This window comes from Lygodium microphyllum, chromosome 3, assembly GCF_053477565.2.
Source record: "Lygodium microphyllum isolate KBCC chromosome 3, Lygodium_microphyllum_v1.1.10, whole genome shotgun sequence".
Classification (NCBI taxonomy): Eukaryota; Viridiplantae; Streptophyta; class Polypodiopsida; order Schizaeales; family Lygodiaceae; genus Lygodium; species Lygodium microphyllum.
The window spans coordinates 63,001,166-63,018,720 of NC_141137.1; positions in this window are offsets into that span (position 1 = coordinate 63,001,166).

Here is a 17,555-nt window from a genome sequence, read left to right on the forward strand (position 1 = left end):
GTACAATGTTACACTCGGAAGACACTTCCTTCTCCCTTCATAACTTATATTGCCTATACCAGATATCCCTATCACAGTGCTCTGATCACCCCATTAAGTGATGCACTAGGAATATTGGTCTCTAAATGGTCTCATGGCCATGCTAGATCATCATTAACACTTAAAGAAAAGTGAGTTATTAGTTTCTTGATATAAATTTATTAAATAGAGAATGTGTAATAAGCAATCAATTTAGTGACATCCCTCCGGCTTCTAAATAATTGACCTCAATTGTAGAAGGGATACATAGTCCTTAAGAAGATTTGGAAAGTCTTGTAGTTCTCTCTCAATCATAAAGTGAGCATCTAATGGGGGGATAATTCTTAAACTTAATTAGATACTTCGTAATACCTTACCTGATCTTAGAGTATTGTCCTGATGGTGTAAAATTCTTTCAAGCACAAGGAAGTCTTCTGTTTCTTCTATGTCAGGTAAATCTTCCTTGATCGGTTCCATTGGAGGTTCTCCAATATAGGGATGTAGAAAACTTATATGGAAAGCATTATGAATGTTCCAATGACTTGGTAGATCCAAACAAAAAGTCACACTGTTTATCTTATTTGTGATCTTGAAAGGGCCATAATACCGATTAGAAAGCTTAACCACTTTACCCTTTTGACATTTCTGCTTCTTTAAGCGAGCCTTCTCAAAATTAAGAAGAACACGCTGTCCCAATTTGAGATCTAACTTATGACGATGCTTATCAGCTTCACGTTTATGCTTCTCTTGTGTTCTTTGGATAGCAGCTTTTACTTGAGTAAAAGTTGTATCAATGTCTCTAATAAACTCATATGCTGCAAAGATCTTATTCTTCGTAAGAAGAATAGGTGGTAAATGAGGCTTACCATAGATGATCTCAAAGAGTGCCTTACCAATACTAGAGTGCACCGTGTTATTGTATGCAAACTCTACTAAAGGCAAATACTTTTCCCATTCTCTTTGATTATCAGAGACATAGGATTTCAAAAGGTCTAGAATAGTAGAATTAGCACTTTCACTCTGCCCATCCATTTGAGGATGAAAAATTTAATTGAGTCTCGAGGTTCTCGAAGAGAGCTTGCCAAAAGAGGTTGGTCATGCGGGGATCTCGATCACTTATAATGGACTTAGGCATGCCATGATTCTTGAAAATATGAGCAATGAATAGCCTAGCCATATGATCGGCTTTGATTGTCTTTCACATAAGTATAAAGTGAGCTTACTTACTAAATCTATCAATGATAGTCCAAATTGCATCATTGCCTGCTTGTGTGCGAGGAAGCTCCATGATAAAGTCCATGGCTATACTTTTCCAAGGCTCATTGGGAATAGGTAATGGTTTTAGTAGACGAGGTGGTTTATGCCTGTCATACTTTACTTTTTGGCATATCTTGCACTTGCGGATATATAATTCAATGTCAGCTCTAAGAGTGGGCCAAAAGAAATATATTTCCAATGCTTGAGTAGTGGGTAAAATACCCCTATGTCCAGCATATGGAGATGCATGTGCTTCATCCATTACATTGTGTCACAATGGTAATGCTACACCAATTGCTTAATGATGATACAAATAGCCATCTCGAATCGAGTAAGGTGTAATCAAAAGCTGATTCCATATGGTTAAGAAGCCAGAATCACTTGCATATATTTTGGGTAAATCCATGAACTCGTTATGGTAAATAGTTGTGATTGCATTCACTCGAGGTCGCCGTGATAGAGCATATGCTACCACATTCTTAGTTCTAGATGTGTGAAGGATTTGGAAGTGAAATGTAGATAAGAAATTTGCCCAATGCATATATTTCTATGAGAGCTTCTTCTGAGTGAGGAAGTATCTTAGACATTGGTGATCTATTTTAATAACAAAATCTACACCAAAATAGTGTTTCCATACTTGAAGAGCATGTACCACTATCGTAAGCTCTTTCTCATATACTAGGGCATGTAGCTCATGGTCCTTGAGGCATCAGCTCTCAAATGCTACTACATGATGCTCTTCATTAAGCATAGCTCCGATGCAATCCCCAAAAGCATCACAGTGGACTTCTAAAGGTTTTTGAAGGTCCGAAACTATGAGAATTGGTTTTTGAGTCACAAGAAACTTAATTCTTTCAAAGGCTTATAGTTGTCTTGATCCCTAGCAAAAAGGCATTCACTTCTTAGTAAGGTCATGTAGAGGAGATGCAACCATGGGGGATTCACTAGTAGTAATAAGGAGACGTCACCTGCATGCAATAAATATATGAAAATACCCCTTATCTACCCCCTATTTATGGGACCTTACCTTATAAAATGTACATTTCTTCCCTTAAATAACCCCCCTCCCTTACACTCACATGGTACCATATGGTAAACCTAGTGGATCCCCCAGGGATGCAACATATGCAAAATCTCGTAATCTCATGTAGTATGAACATAGGTCCAACTTCATGTATAGAAGTAGGTGTAGAACATACAACAATGGCTTGAATCTTCTCAGGATCCATTCTCACCAAATTGTGAGAAATAATATGGCCCAACTAATGAATTTCCTAAAGGAAAAATTCACTCTTATTAGCATTGACATGTAGTCTATGCTTGCAAAGCTCTTGGAAAATATTAGATGGATGGTTTCTATGCTCTTCTTCAGACCATGAAAATATTAGAATGTTATCAAAGAAGACACATGTGAACTCTGAATTCTCTACATCATTTGATTGAATGTGGTAGGTGCATTAGTCAAACCAAATGGCATGACTAAAAACTTATATAGTCCAAACATTGTACAAAAAGCTATCTTATGAACATCTTCAGGTGCTATCCGTATCTGGTTATAGCCGCTCTTAAGATCAATGTGACTAAAAATACTAGCCCCTTGCAACTTATCCAAGATATCATCTATCCTTGGGATAGGAAAATGTTTCTTGATTGTGATCTTGTTCAAAGATCTGTAGTCTATGCACATATGAAAAGAACCGTCTTTCTTTTGAACAAGTAAGACTGGAGAGCAATACGGAGAAGAGCTAGGTTGAACTAACCGTTTTTCCAATAGTTCGTTTACTTATTTTAGGATCTTCTCTTTCTAACTTGCACTTACTCGGTAAGGTAGTTGGTTGGGTGGTGAAGTGCCTAGGATAAGATCAATTGTGTGATCTTTAGTGCGCTTAGGAGGTCACTTCATATTCTTTAACAAAATCATGTCTGGCTTGATCAATTAAAGAGAGGGGTTCTTTTAAATTCTGAGACTTAGAAGCATTAGTTGGTATTGTGTATTCATTAGAGGCATCAAGTGCCCTTGAATCATTAGCTTCTTTTGACACTCTCACAAAAATCATGTACGTAGAAATAGCTTTCTTCATTTCTTTAGAAATGCTAACATGACTAACCATTGGCACATGCCAATCTCCAACATTAGCAATGCATACTATGTTCTGACCCTTGAATTGAAATGCAAGGGTCTTCTTAACAAAATCAGGAAGATGTCTAATCTTGTAATGCTAAGGCATGCCTAGGATAACATCATAGTTACCAATTGGTGCAAGTAGAAAAGATTCTTGGTTATGGTAATCCCCAATTCTAAGACTCAATTTCCCTTGGATAGGAGTAGAATTGGTTGTAAGTCCTTCAAATGCGGAACCTCATCCAATTGGTGTTCCCAATTGATCCGGTGGAATTTGTAGCCTTTCAACAGTGCCTGCTGACACAAAATTATTTGTGGACCCTGGATCAAAGAGTATCAAAACTCGTTGATTGTTGAGTGTTTCCGAAGCCTTTTAATAACTTTCTCTTCTTCTCATTTGAATGAGTGTTAGCTTGCACATTTGTAATAGAATTTCAGGATGGCGGAGGAGGATCTTTAACCACATTTGCTTCCCTTCTTTTGTGAGGACAATTAGGCTTCATATGCCGCCCTAACTCAACACAAAGAAAGCACCTTCCTTCCTCTTTATACTTTTGTATCTGAGAGGGTGAGAGATACTTTCACTTCTTCTTGTTACCCTTTGGCTTTGAATATTGGTCATGGGTAAAGGTAGGTCTTCTTCGATTAGTCATGTCTCTTGGTTGATCATAGAGCTACTCTTGCATTAGAGAATTTTAGTGGTCGACAAAAGGAGGGCAAATAAGAGGAGAGAGAAGGAATAGCTCGTCCAATAGGATGGAGGCCAATGTTACATTGGATTTTCTTAAAAATTACTCATAAAATAGCAAAAAGTACCTGAAAACTTTTTTTCTTTAAGGAGAATACCCTCTAAATGTCACTATCTATAGAAAAGAAGAATATTTGGAAAGATTCTGGAGGTAGGTTTAGGGAGGTTTTTCAAAAACTCCCTGCCTTCTCCTAGCTACCGAGACCTTCTCCTCCTTCTAGAGCTATCTACACTCTTTCTTTGTTGTCAATCTCTAATGGCTTCCCACCCTCATCATTTAAGTTCTCGATGTTCTGTAGCAATCACAATCAATGCTACTCCCTTGCCTCACAGACCTTCAACTTCTGTCTTCTCTATCTTGGTTCCCATTACCCTTGATGGGACATGGACAAAAGTTCTCATCTCTAAGGGATCTTGGGTGCTCATGCAGCCATGATGAGAAAATTGCAAGCATGAGGGAAGTGTCTATAAATGGGCATGGAAGGGACGTGTGGTGGACTTTAAAATTCCACAAGGCAAAACAATTGTGAAGGAGGTGCTCGTGCAACACGTCTACATGCACCATCAGATTGTAATGGCACCTGGATATGAGACATGGCTTCCACGTCATGGGCTAAACTGTAGGTTTGACTTACCCTCTTGTTTTTTATGTATTGTTATTATCATTGATTCAAACATTTATTGTATTCTATGTGAGAACATCATGTGTCACTGCTTCAAACATTTATCCTTCATCCTATGAGGAGTGGTAGCCCATTGAGTGCATTGTAGGAGTCATCTATGTGCTTCATGGACATGTTGGATAGTTACAATATGAGGGAAGGACTAGGGGGAGACTTGCAGATGAACACCTCTTCTTTTATGATCATTTTTACCAACTTCGAGACCAGTCTCACACAAAAGGTTACCTCCAAGCACTCCCTTTAGATGTAGACAAGAACAGATTGGCATGGCCAGTGCCTGATTGCTTTGGAGTAGAGTCCACACGAAGAAAGATATACAGAGATATGCAACGATCATTATGGGCTATCATTCCAATGAAATTAGTGAAGATCATGCTATCTATGCATGCCAACATTTTTGTGGAACTATTTTAAGAGTTTGATGTTAACATTACCAAGACAATGCTAGTTTGCACCTGAATGGACAATGAATTATTGGCAAAGATACTGTGGAGCCAATGGTTCATGAAATAAGTGGGACATATACATTGTCGCATTGTCCTTGATACAGTTCTGGCAAAGTACATGATCACAACCTAGACTTTTATACTACCATTCTGGTATTGTTGGAAGCACTATATCAATGGAGTGCTTGTGCCAATGGACTAGGAGGCTGCAAGCTTGCAAACCAACCAAGTTATAGACATTGAGATGGTAGATGAGGTCTCATCTCTATTTACCATTATAAGCACAAGAGAGTAATGTGCTTTGGTCGAGCTTTGCAAAGACATCAATGATGAGGCACCCAATATGCTACCAGAAGACTTCTACTTTGTACACAATAGAAAGCATATACTGAAAAGAAGGGAATCATGGATTATGTTGTGGGAGCTCTCGCTCAACCGCCAAGACCCACAGACCGCTTATTGTTTCAAGCATTTCAAGCGAGCTCTAATGGCTATCTCTCACCTAGCCGACGCGCCGTTGATCCTACGAGTGTTGTGAGCTTACCTTGATGCCCGATCGAGTACCCTTCTCTCTCTTGCACTCCGGTAGCTCCACGATTCTTGATGCTAGCTCAAGCATCCTCAAGCCTCCTCCATCTTCAAGATCCATCCTCCATAGCCGCATGCGCAAGAGAAGAGAAGAGAAGAGAAGGGAAGAAGAGAAGAGGAGATGGTGAAGAGCTTCACCCTCTTGATCCCTCACTCTCACACACACTCACTCCCTCACACTCTCACACTCCCTCTCTCAAGAGCCCACACAAGCAAGAAGGAGAGAAGAAGAGAGGAAGAAGAAGACTCTTTTTGCCACACACCAAAGAATGAGCTTCTCATTCACTTTTCAACTTTATATACAAAACCCTAAATCCTTTTGGGGCGGTCATCCCCTTTTCCCTCTTTTACATGGCCAGCCGTAGCCTAGGCTCTTTTTCCCATTTCCCACCATTCTAATTTATCCTATTCCCAGTAATGCATACACTTTGCACAGGAGCGAGCCTGGCACTCTTTTACATAGATTCGGGGGCGCTTCCGCATTTTAATGGTGCGCCTTTTTCCTCCTTTGTTGCCTTGGGCCGACACCGAAGCTTCTTGAGGGTTGTGTCCGAACATTTGAATTTTTCAGGGATTGGTTGCCGGTCAAGGCGCCTTTTTCTGCTTTTATCTTTTTCTGATTTTATCCTGCGCCTTTTTTTTTGCTATTTTCCCTTCTTCCCATTTTCTGCTCCTTTGTGCTGCGGAAACACGGTCGAAAACACGGTAACATTACCCCCCTCCTAGCCAAGTGCTAGTCCCATGGCACTGCGGTGGGACATAGTGGCAAGTTAGGTCGGCTGTTAGGCTGAACAGGTAGGTGGGTAGTTAGGGATGATGACCAGGAGAGATTCCAGCGTGCTTTAGGCTCCATGAAGATACTCGGCATCTGTCACATGGTTGTGGCACTGGTTATGTAGCCGGTCGTCTTTTGAGTATGAGAAACAATTGAAGCAATAAGCAATCCCTTAGGCTGATGGTATTGGAGGGATTTAGTCTGGAGAAACCCCTCGAACGTTGTTTGGCTTGAAAACCCATGGCTTCGATTGAAGATCCTTGTCTTTGATTTGAAGGTCTTCCGGCCGGTGGAATCAATAAGCTATCCGTGGATCTTGAGGCGTTGGGCATGGATCATTGTACGATGCAGTTCAAAGACACATTTTCGGTCATTAAAGGGTGCCGTGGGTGATGGTCTTCCGCGGGTAGCCATTTCTTGAGAGTCGAACATAACCTGCAAGAAAAGTTGTGCCCTCCCTAAGGGGTGTGTTTGCTTGCCGTGTAGTGTGTGGTGCTCGTGGCAGTGGAACTGGGAGATGGGTCTAACCTTGGGCAAGCCCTTGGTAACGTCCCACACTTGAGGACCCATCTTGTGCTTCGTTGGAGGTGCGGTGCGAGCCTTAGGGTGACAGGTCTAAAAGTCCTGCCCTTGATGTGCCCTAAGCGTGAAGTGGGGAAGGGGGCTAGGGAGAACCCTAGGTGCAGTGAGTGTGGTGCTGGTTTTTTTTTTTTGAGATGATACGTAGGCCTAAGTGTCTTGGTCGGAATGAGGAGGAGAAGGGGGGCGGAGAGACTTGCTCAAAAATTGGTGACTTTGCATGTAATCTTTTAGATTCATGTGGACATGAAGGGAGGTAGTGGAGAGAAAGGGGTGGTTGCATCTAATGAACTGGCTGTCGTTCATGTCCTCTAGGAGGGCTAGGCAAAAAGAGGGAAGGAGACTAGCCCTCATCATGAGATGAGCCATGGCACAATTATCTATAGCATTAGGGTCAAAGAATAGGGGAGGCAAGCCGCGCTCTTGTGGAGTCGGATCCTACTTAAGAAGTAACCTAAGTAACCTAAGATAATTACAAGTGGTTATAAAAGCGGGGTCAGGACATGAGAAAAAGTCTGCAAGGAAGCGCATCATAGACTCGTCTAGGCTTTCTGCAGTAAAAAGAAGGGCATTGTCAAAGGATACTACAGTGGAGTTATAAATGACGGGAAAGTCATGCCGCCCGTGGAGGGTGGCATCAAAATCTACGCCTACCCTTCGAGGGTACGCTATATAAGTAGGGTCGTTCCGCTCGAATGGCAGGGTATCACAAAAAGCCATCCAGGCGAGCATGCTTATGTCGCATACTTGCCTCCTCCACAGGGGTTGGCTCCTATAGTTTTGTACAGTGTGGGGATTTCAAAAATTTTATCTTGCCAGTAGTCGGCCGCTTCAGTGCCCCAAGAGGTTGGGGTCTTTTCCTGCTCCTCCAGCCATTTTTTTCCCCAACTGGCCCACCAACTGCGATCACCTCATCCATCACTTTGAGAGGCAGGACCCTCCGCAGACTGTTGGGTAGGAGAAAACTGAAGGAGAATGGCTTCTTTCCTAGTTCCTGCACCTCCCACACCACCAGTTCTGCGTGGAATCCTGCGGGAAGATCATCTGGGCACAGAGGGAGAGGCGCGGATGGTAGCACGGCTGGTTTGGCTCTCAGTTTCTGTCTGGCCTCCTCCACCATCTTTTTTCGTCTTTCTTTAGAGATGGCTTTCCTTTCTGCACAGCTGGATCTTCTTGTGGCAGGTCTTGGGCCTGTGGCGAGGGGGGTTGCGGGACCACGTCTTCCCTGAATCGATTCACATCGATTTCCAGCTCTGCTTCTTCCCCCTGCCGTTCTGCATGTACTGCTTCTTTCTCAAACCCGAGGGCATCTATCTCTTGGGAGGTTAGGCCGGCCCACATTAGGTATTTCTGCTGTTCCTCCAAACTCAGCCTAACCTCTGTCAGTAATGGTGGCATCTGTAGTCCACCGTGTAGGGCTCTTCTTGCCATGCCGGGCTTCCTCTACACTTCTTCCAGTGGCTCCCCTTGTGCTGCATGGGTGGCGTCCAAGATGGTATCGAGGAAGGCCTTCTGTTGAGCGCTGAAGGCCACTTGGGCTGCCTCCGCCTTGCTCTCTGCGATGATTTTCTCTTTTTCTATTAGAGCAAGGCGGCGCGCCAGTGTCTTCACTCTCTTCTCGTTGTGCGCGGCCCACTCCTCTGCCCTTTTGTTCATTACTTCCAGGCCCTCTCCTTGTCTTAAGGTCAGCATCATGATTTTCTGTCCATAATCCTCTAGTTCCCTAACTAGCCTCTCTTGTTCTTCTCTTTCAGAGGTCAGCTGATCTGTTAGGCGCTTGAGCTCCTTCTCCTGCTCCTCCATGCCACGTTGTCTTTCTTCGTCCTTGGCATTCAGCTCCACCCCGAGTGCATCAACCTTAGCAGATTTCGCAGCAAGCTCCTAGTACTGCACTATTAGGAGCTTGTGCCCTCTTTGTATGTTTACTAACTCTTGCGTCTCATTTTTGAGTAGCTGCCTCCAATGTTCCTCCCTCTCATCCCTAGCCTTCAGTTCTTGTTTCAGATCTGCAATCTCGCGCTGCTGCAAGGCTATCATTCTTGTCTTGTCCAGCTGGAAGGCGGCCACGGTTTCCTTCTCGGCTGCCAACTCAGCCACGGCTATTTTGCGTTCCTCCTTCACTCTCTCCAATTGGGAGAGCATATTGGCAATGTATTCGTCGTAATTAGCCGGTGGCATCATCGTTGCGTGAATGGGTGAGGTAGAGGCTTCGACTTTTTGCTTTTTGGGCTCTTGCCTGGACTCTGCATCCGTGGTTGGCCTTTTCTGTCCTATGGCCGTAGTCTCCATGCTCTGTCCCTGGCCCATTTCTTTGTTGATAAAATACTACATCCATGCCACGAAGTTTGACACATCTGCGCTAGTGGGGATGCTGGGGGTGATGGTGGCGAGTTCCGCGGGAGGTACCAAGAGGGTAGGGATCGGATGGAGCGGGGCCTTGCCTTTGCCTTCGGAGACTGGAGGTGATACGAACTCTGGCACCTGCATGCTGGATCATGGCCCCTCTTCTCTGCATGGGCTCAGGTTCCTTAGTTCGTCTGCTCGGCACTGCTGTTCGATGGGCCGTCGGGTGGCCTCCGCCAGGTCCTCTTCCTCCTTCCTTCGTAGCTCCTCCTCTTCTTCCTCCGCTTTTCTCTTCCTTTCCTCCTCCCTTTTCTTCTGCTCCTCTTGCTTTTTCCCTTTCTGTTCTTTTTCCCTTCTTTTCTCCGCTTCAGCTTCTTGTTTTGACGCCTCCTTGGCTTTCTGTAACTCCTCTTTTTTCCTCTGCTCCTCCTGTCTCTTTGTTCTCTCTCTCTCCTTTGCTTCTTTCAAGGATTCCTTCTTCGCCCTTTCCAAGTCTTCCCTTTATTTCTTCCTGCCTTCATCACTCTTCTTCTTCCCCTGCGCCGCCTTCTTCTTCGTTGTCCTGATTGTCTTCTTACTAGTTTGTCCCTCCCCTTCTTCTTCTGTTTCCGTTCTGTCAGTGGACCTGTCTTTGTCCTATCGAGGGGGCGACTTCTCCGGCGTTTCTCCCTCTCCCTCCTCCGGCTCCTGTGCTGCCTTTACTGCCTCCTGAATGAGTGCAGTCAAGACTCCTCCGTAGCCGATGAAAGAGGCCTTGGAGGAGGCTTTCTTCCTTTCCGTCACCTTAGAAGCTGGAGATTCTCCTCCTGTTGGTGCACTTCCCAGGGCTAGTGCCTTGGCCGCTTGATCAATCGTCTTCTGCACGTAGCCATTCCAATCCACCTCGTCTAGAGTGTGGGCTGCTACATTCTCCAGCATTGGCACGCTAATCCGATGCATTAAGAAATTGTAAAATTGGCTGGAGAAGAGCACGTGTACCAACTTGGCCTGCAACCTGGCGTCTGTGTTAGGGATGTCCTGGATGCTTATGCCGTCATTCGTGAGCACCTCTTCCTTCTTCATTTTCAGCAAGGCATAAACATCCCTTTTTTGTCGCCTTTCTGTCCTAGGTACCAATCCCAGAGCCTTTTCTACCAAGGCTGGATCCAACCGGACTTGCACCTGCTTTGCACCCTCTCCTCGGTCCACTGTTACAATGCCACCTTCCTGGTCCGGATTGTATGTTCTGAGGAATTCTACACATTTAAAGTGATTCGGCTCCTGCGAGAATTTTTCAATGTACTTTGTAAGGTTGCATTGTTCCACTACCCTCCTGGCTGCCTCCTCCTTCGCCACCACGACTTCGATGTTGTGGATGGCTCGGAACTTGAGCTGGCCGAAGGTGCGGTTCTCCAATTGGATGCAATACAGCTCCCTTTCCTCGTCAGTGAATGGGAGTTGATGGGCACGGTCTTGCTGCGACATTTTCTGCAACTGCCATAATTTGTAACTTCCGTTATTATTTTCCACATAGCACTTTGCTGTTTATGCGAGAATAAAAACTCTTGACTGAATTTTTGGAAGCCATTTTTGTGATACTAATGCTTTTGCCTTTCACTACTTTTACTTTACCATACCCCCTTTTTATTCATTTCCTATCTGATTCTTTTCACCTTCACCACATTCCCACATATATACCCACATACCCCCTCCTCTTCCGGCTGAGAGAAGAATCCTTCCTAGGATTGGGGGTTAAAAGGTGAAGGGCGTTGGTCCTGTTGGGGTAGGACTTTACAAGTGAAGCCACGTGTAGAATTTTGGATTGTATTCCAGTTGAGCATGACAATCAAGAGCAGCTGGTTGGATAGAGACTTGGGAGATGTAGGTCAAGACATCATGGAAGAGATCTCCAGTATTAAGGCGGCTGGCGACATGTAATTCCTCTTTCGTGAGGAATTGGTCAATATAGGGGTGGGTGAGCACATGGTCGTCCAAATACTGATTGTGGTTGATGGCCAAAACCCTAAACGAGATAGGTGCCACATAAGTGGGGTCATATTTGATGGTTTTGACTGCCCTGCGTTGCTCAGCATTGGTCATTATTCGGCAACCTTTTTTCTCCCATTGGATTCTCAGAGCAAACCACTGCTGCAAGAACGTGGAAGGCGAGCTTGCCATCTGCATGAGCTCCTGCATCTCGTGTTCAGGAACAGAACGAGGAGGCTTACGATATGAAGTGACTAGGCATCTGAGGGCCGCTTGCTCCTTTGAGATTTCGTCGTTTGCTATCAGTTCGACAGCGATTTTGGGGGATTTAGTAGTCATAAGTTTGTATTCTTCCCAAGTGCATGGTAATGCACGAACCTCCGAAGCAAGGGTTCTATCAAGAAGGCCTAGGTCTAGCCTCTCATAACTTCTAGCGAATGTAGTGAAAGTTTCGTCCAACGTCTTGATGCAGGTTATTAAGTCATCCCCAGAGGTCGCAGGAAGGTCCTTAACCAAGGAGAGGAAAGGTCATATCGCGTATGAAGGTTTTAGACCTGCTGATGGGGATGGTGCAACTGGACTGGATAGTGGTGACTCCCTCATCCGTGTCACAGGTTGGGCTTTGTACTCCGAAGCACTTTGAGGTGCTGTAGGAAGCTCTGGGGGCATGGGGATTGTGCTGGGTTCTGAGTGAGCAGTCATAGGGGTTTTTAAGTTCTTTGGATTAGGTAGGTTTAAGGCCTGTGGCGTTTGCTTTGGTCGATAGATAAGCTGAGACTTACTAGCCACAGCTGGCAATGGCATGCTGACTATGTTCTGGGCACCACATGTGCAAGCCTGCCTCACTAGGGTGAGATTGCTTGTAGATGAGCTTTTTAGCTGGCCATTTTTAGGCACCCAGATCCAGGGGTTGCCCTCATAGTATCCTCGTGCCTGCAAGAGATCTTTGGGAATCCATCGCGGCGTGGTTGTGTGTCTACATCGATAGCATCTAGACTGCTTCTTAGCCCGAGACGGCTGATGATTTTGGCGGTTAGGATCGCGTTTGGGTGGTGTACTTGGATGTGGTTTCTTCCGTTTTGGCACCCACATAAGCTTGGACTCCTTGGCCTTGTGAGCACTCTTGGTGGGTTTGGGCCGGGGGTCGAGAGCCTGGCACGAGGCCGTAGGTTTCTCCAATTTAGACTTGGACTAGAGTGTGGTCCTAGAGATTTCTACTGGTGGCATCGTAATGGTGGGGGAATTATGACAACCATTGCTGAAAGTCATCACTATACGGGCGTTGCCTGTTGAGATATCGAGCTCCACTCGTGATACGCGAGGGTGACCTTTGTGTATTTATGTCACCGACTTGTCAGTTGCAGACGCGGTTGGTACACCGCCCATGAATAATAGCTACATGATAGCTATCCTTATCTACTCTAGTTCGTGGCTCAGTTAGTATGCCACCTTAGTTAGTTGAGTTTGGTTTGAGACCCATATATAGGGTTCTTCTATTTCTTTGTACTTGAGTTCTTTTGGCTTACACAACTAAGAAGAGGAAAACTGTTTTCAGCCTCCACCCTTGTGTGTATTCCCCCATTGTGTAAGCAAGAAAGCTTCAAGTGAGACTCCTTCCTTGTCTCCCACAATCTTGACATGGTATCAGAGCCTTGTTCGTGGTAAGGAGCTCAAGAAAGCAAGCCAAGCTCGTGGTGTTTTGGTAAGAGGAGCAGTGTTGCTTTCATTTTCTGTTTTGGGAGCAGATCTCTGTAGGTAACACAGCCGGAAATTGCAAGAGGGCAGTGTCTCAGGTTGAGACGCCCTTCACGGCGACCCTGTTTTTTTGATTTGAGGCCATTTCGGGGCCTGTTTTTGGAGGCGGAAGTTTTCTGCACGCACTCAGGGAAAGGCCCAATTTAATGCTGTGCAGCCACTGTTCTACAGGTCGGTGAAAAGTTACTGTAGAAATTGCATCGTATGCTTGTGTGCAGAGACATTGGGAGTTACAGAATCATCCTTGGTTCTTGTTTATGCAAAATCGTCACTAGGAAGTGACTGTGTGGTCAAATACCACTTTCGCCAGTTTTGCAGATTTGCCCTTGTGAGGGTGAAGCTGTGTTTTTTTGCAGTGACAGAATTTTTTGCAGTATTCTGTAATGGCGTCTGATTCTCTTTCACAGATTGTAACTGAAAAGCTTGACAAGAACAACTTCCAAGCATGGAAGTTTAGAATGACGAATTTCCTTATGGGAAAAGGATATTGGGAATTTGTTGCAGGAAATGAAGAAGAACCAGTTCTTCCTGATGTTCCCAATCAACAGCAAATGCAGGCATTCAAAGCATGGCATGAGAGAGCCAGGAAAGTTATGTACTGGCTGTCTATCAGTATTTCAGACTCTATGATTGTGCATATTCAGGATGCAAGTACGCCAAAGGAGGCATGCGATACTTTGTCAAAAATGTATAGCACAAATACGCAAGCCAGGAAAATGCAGCTCAAGCAAGAGTTGCATAATGTGCAAAGAGAAAATATGAGCATCAATGACTACCACATGATTGAAGAAGATTGCAGATGCACTTGCTTCCATTGGATCGCCAGTGGAAGATGATGATTTAGTTTCTGTGACCTTGAATGGTCTAGGAAAGGATTATGCACAGTTTCGGACATCCATTTCAGTTCGTGAAAGATTTCCTGATTTTGAGGAGTTGATTGCTCTTCTAATTTCTGAGGAGCAGAGAAATGGTGGTGCATCTTCTTCAGGAGGAACTTCAAAGGAAGCTGCCTTCTACTCAAATGCTGGAAGAGGTAGAGGCAGAGGTAGAGGAGGCCGATTTGGAGGCCGTGGTAGAAATCAGAATATGCAGCAAACTCAAGAAAACCAGTCCTATGGAGGAGGACGTGGTAAGTCTAGAGGCAGGGGGAGCCAAAGAGGTCGTGGTGGATGGCAAAGAGGCCAAAATGCAAACAGTAATATTGAATGCTACTACTGTGGTAAAATGGGTCATATGGGTAAGGACTGCTATAAAAAGCAGAATGACATCATGAATGGAAAACTGCAACAAGGAAATTATGCATCTTCTAATAGACAGGGTGATGACAGAAATGAGCATTTGTTTATGGTGCAGCACATGAACAATTCTGTGACAAGTGCAGAAGAAAGCAATGATGTATGGTATGTTGACTTAGGTGCATCAAACCACATGACAGGTCATGCAGAATGGATGGAGGATGCAAGGAAATTGGAAAAACCAGGATTTGTGTAGACTGGTGATGATAATGCACATCCTATTGTGCAGATTGGAAAAATTCCTTTGTCTATGCAGGATGGGAAAAAGAAATACCTGTCCGATGTATTTCATGTCCCGAATATCACCAAGAATCTGGTTTCTGTTGGTCAAATGGTTGAGCAGGGCTTGCAGGTCAGATTTAATCCTCATGGATGCTTTGTTGAGGATATGAAAAATAAAGGTCGCTTGATAGCAAAAGGAAAGAAGAAGGGCAGAATGTTTACGTTGGATGCAGACATGTCTGAATTGAGTGCAGCAATGTTTGCACATGGGACCGGTGTAGTTGCAGATATTGATATCTGGCATAAACGCATTGGTCATGTTAATGTACAATGACTTAAATCAATGCAGGCCCAAAATATTGTTGCAGGTTTGCCTAAATTCAAGGTTGCAGAAATGCATAAGGTATGTGAAGCCTGTCAGTTTGGAAAACAGGCAAGGAAACCATTTCCTAGACATGTTCAAGAGAGTGAGAAGCCATTGGAATTAATCCACTCTGATGTATGGACTACTAAAGCTACATCTCTTGGAGGCTGTCATTATTTTGTCACTTTTATTGATGACTATAGCAGAAAAGTTTGGGTGTATTTTATGAAAAAGAAAAGTGAAGTTTTTGGGCATTTCAAAACCCTTAAAGCTATGGTTGAAAAAGAAATAGGCCTGCAAATAAAATGCCTAAGGTCAGATGGAGGGGGAGAGTACCTCTCAAATGAGTTTGCAAGGTTCCTGCAGGAGCATGGCATAAAGTAGCAATATTCATGCAGTCATACCCCACAACAAAATGGAATTGCAGAAAGGAAAAACAGGCATATTGGAGAGGTATCTCGTGCCATGCTCAATGAAAAAGACTTGCCAGATTTTTATTGGGCTGAAGCAGTTGCTACAGCAGTCTACATAATGAACAGGACTCCCACTGCAGCAATACATGGAATGACTCCAGAGGAGAGGTATACTGGTAGGAAACCAGATATTTCTCATTTGAAAATTTTTGGTTGCATTGCCTATGTACATGTGCCAAATGAGTTGAGATCCAAGTTGGATCCAAAAGCTGAGAAGTGCATCTTTATTGGTTACTCTCTGCAGCAAAAAGGGTATAGATGCTATAACCCTTCTACTCGTAAGTTTACAGTGAGCAGAGATGTTGTTTTTGATGAGATGAGTAGCTAGTATAAACTAGTAAATGTGATTGGTGATGTAGATGCACAAAATGGTAATGCTGCACAGAATTCACAGTAGCAGTCACAAAATATTAGTGGACCTGGAGCGTCCTCTAGCAGTGGTTCACATTTTTCGCCATGGACAGGCAGATTGAGATCAGGAGAATCTTCTCAAAGTAATGCAGATAGTGGTATGCAGGTATCACGAAAAGGAAAAGAGAAGGTTGATCAGCCCATGTTTGATGTGAATGCAGGTCACTCTTATGTGGATGGTGAATCCAGTGGCTCAGAACAGAGCATTGATGATGAGTTGGGTATTCCTTCTATTGTTACACCTGGAGTAAGGAAGACCAGGGATGTTTTGAGAGCACCTGGGAGTGAACCTACTTTGCGCAGGTCTACGAGAGCTAGGTATCCTGTGGATAGGCTGAAATATGATGGATTTACAGCCATTCACTATGCATATATGGTCAAAGTGATACAGGAACCAGAACCCACTTCTTTTGAGCAAGCCATGGGAAAAGAAAAATGGGAGAAAGCCATGGATGAAGAAATGGATGCCTTGGAAGCAAATGCTACATGGGAGTTAGTACCTTTGCCTAAAGGTAAGAATGCAATTGGTTGTAAGTGGGTTTATAAGGTGAAGCACAATGCAGATGGTTTTGTGAACAGATACAAGGCAAGATTAGTAGTCAAGGGGTATGCACAAACATATGGCATTGACTATGAAGAAACATTCAGTCCGGTTGCAAGGATGGCAACTGTAAGAGCAGTCATTGCTATGGCTGCATCAAAGGGATGGTCTTTACATCAGATGGATGTAAAGAATGCCTTCTTGCATGGTGATTTGCAAGAAGAGGTCTATATGGAGCAGCCACCAGGTTATGTGCATGCTGTTCATCCTGAGTTTGTTTGCAGGTTGAAGAAAGTCTTGTATGGCTTGAAGCAAGCACCTAGAGCATGGTCTGACAAGATAGGACAATATCTTGTCACTATTGGTTTTCAGATTTCCAAGGCAGATTTTTCACTTTATGTGAGAAAAACAGAGAAACGTATTATGCTACTTGTCATTTATGTTGATGATTTGATTATGACAGGTGACAGTGATGAAGATATCCTTCATGTGAAAATGCTATTGAAGCAGAAGTTTGAGATGAAGGATTTGGGAGAGCTGTGTTATTTCTTTGGCATTGAGGTGATTAGATCACCAAGTGGGATACAGCTCTTGTAGAGGCAGTATGGATTGGACATGTTGTCCAAATATAGGATGACAGGCTGTAAGCCTATTTCAGTTCCTTTGGAGCAGAATGTGAAGCTGAGCGCAGATGCAGGTGAGCTTCTGGAAGACCCTACTATGTACAGACGCATAGTAGGAAGCTTGATTTATATGACTATTACCAGGCCAGATTTGAGCTATGCTGTTGGATTGGTAAGTCAATTTATGCAGGCTCCAAGGAAACCGCATTTGGATGCGGCTAGATGCATACTCAGGTATGTGAAGTCCACATTGCAGTATGGACTATTTTATGAGACTGGGATTCAGATACAGTTGCATGGATACACTGATGCTGATTGGGCTGGTAGCATTTCTGATAGACGATCTA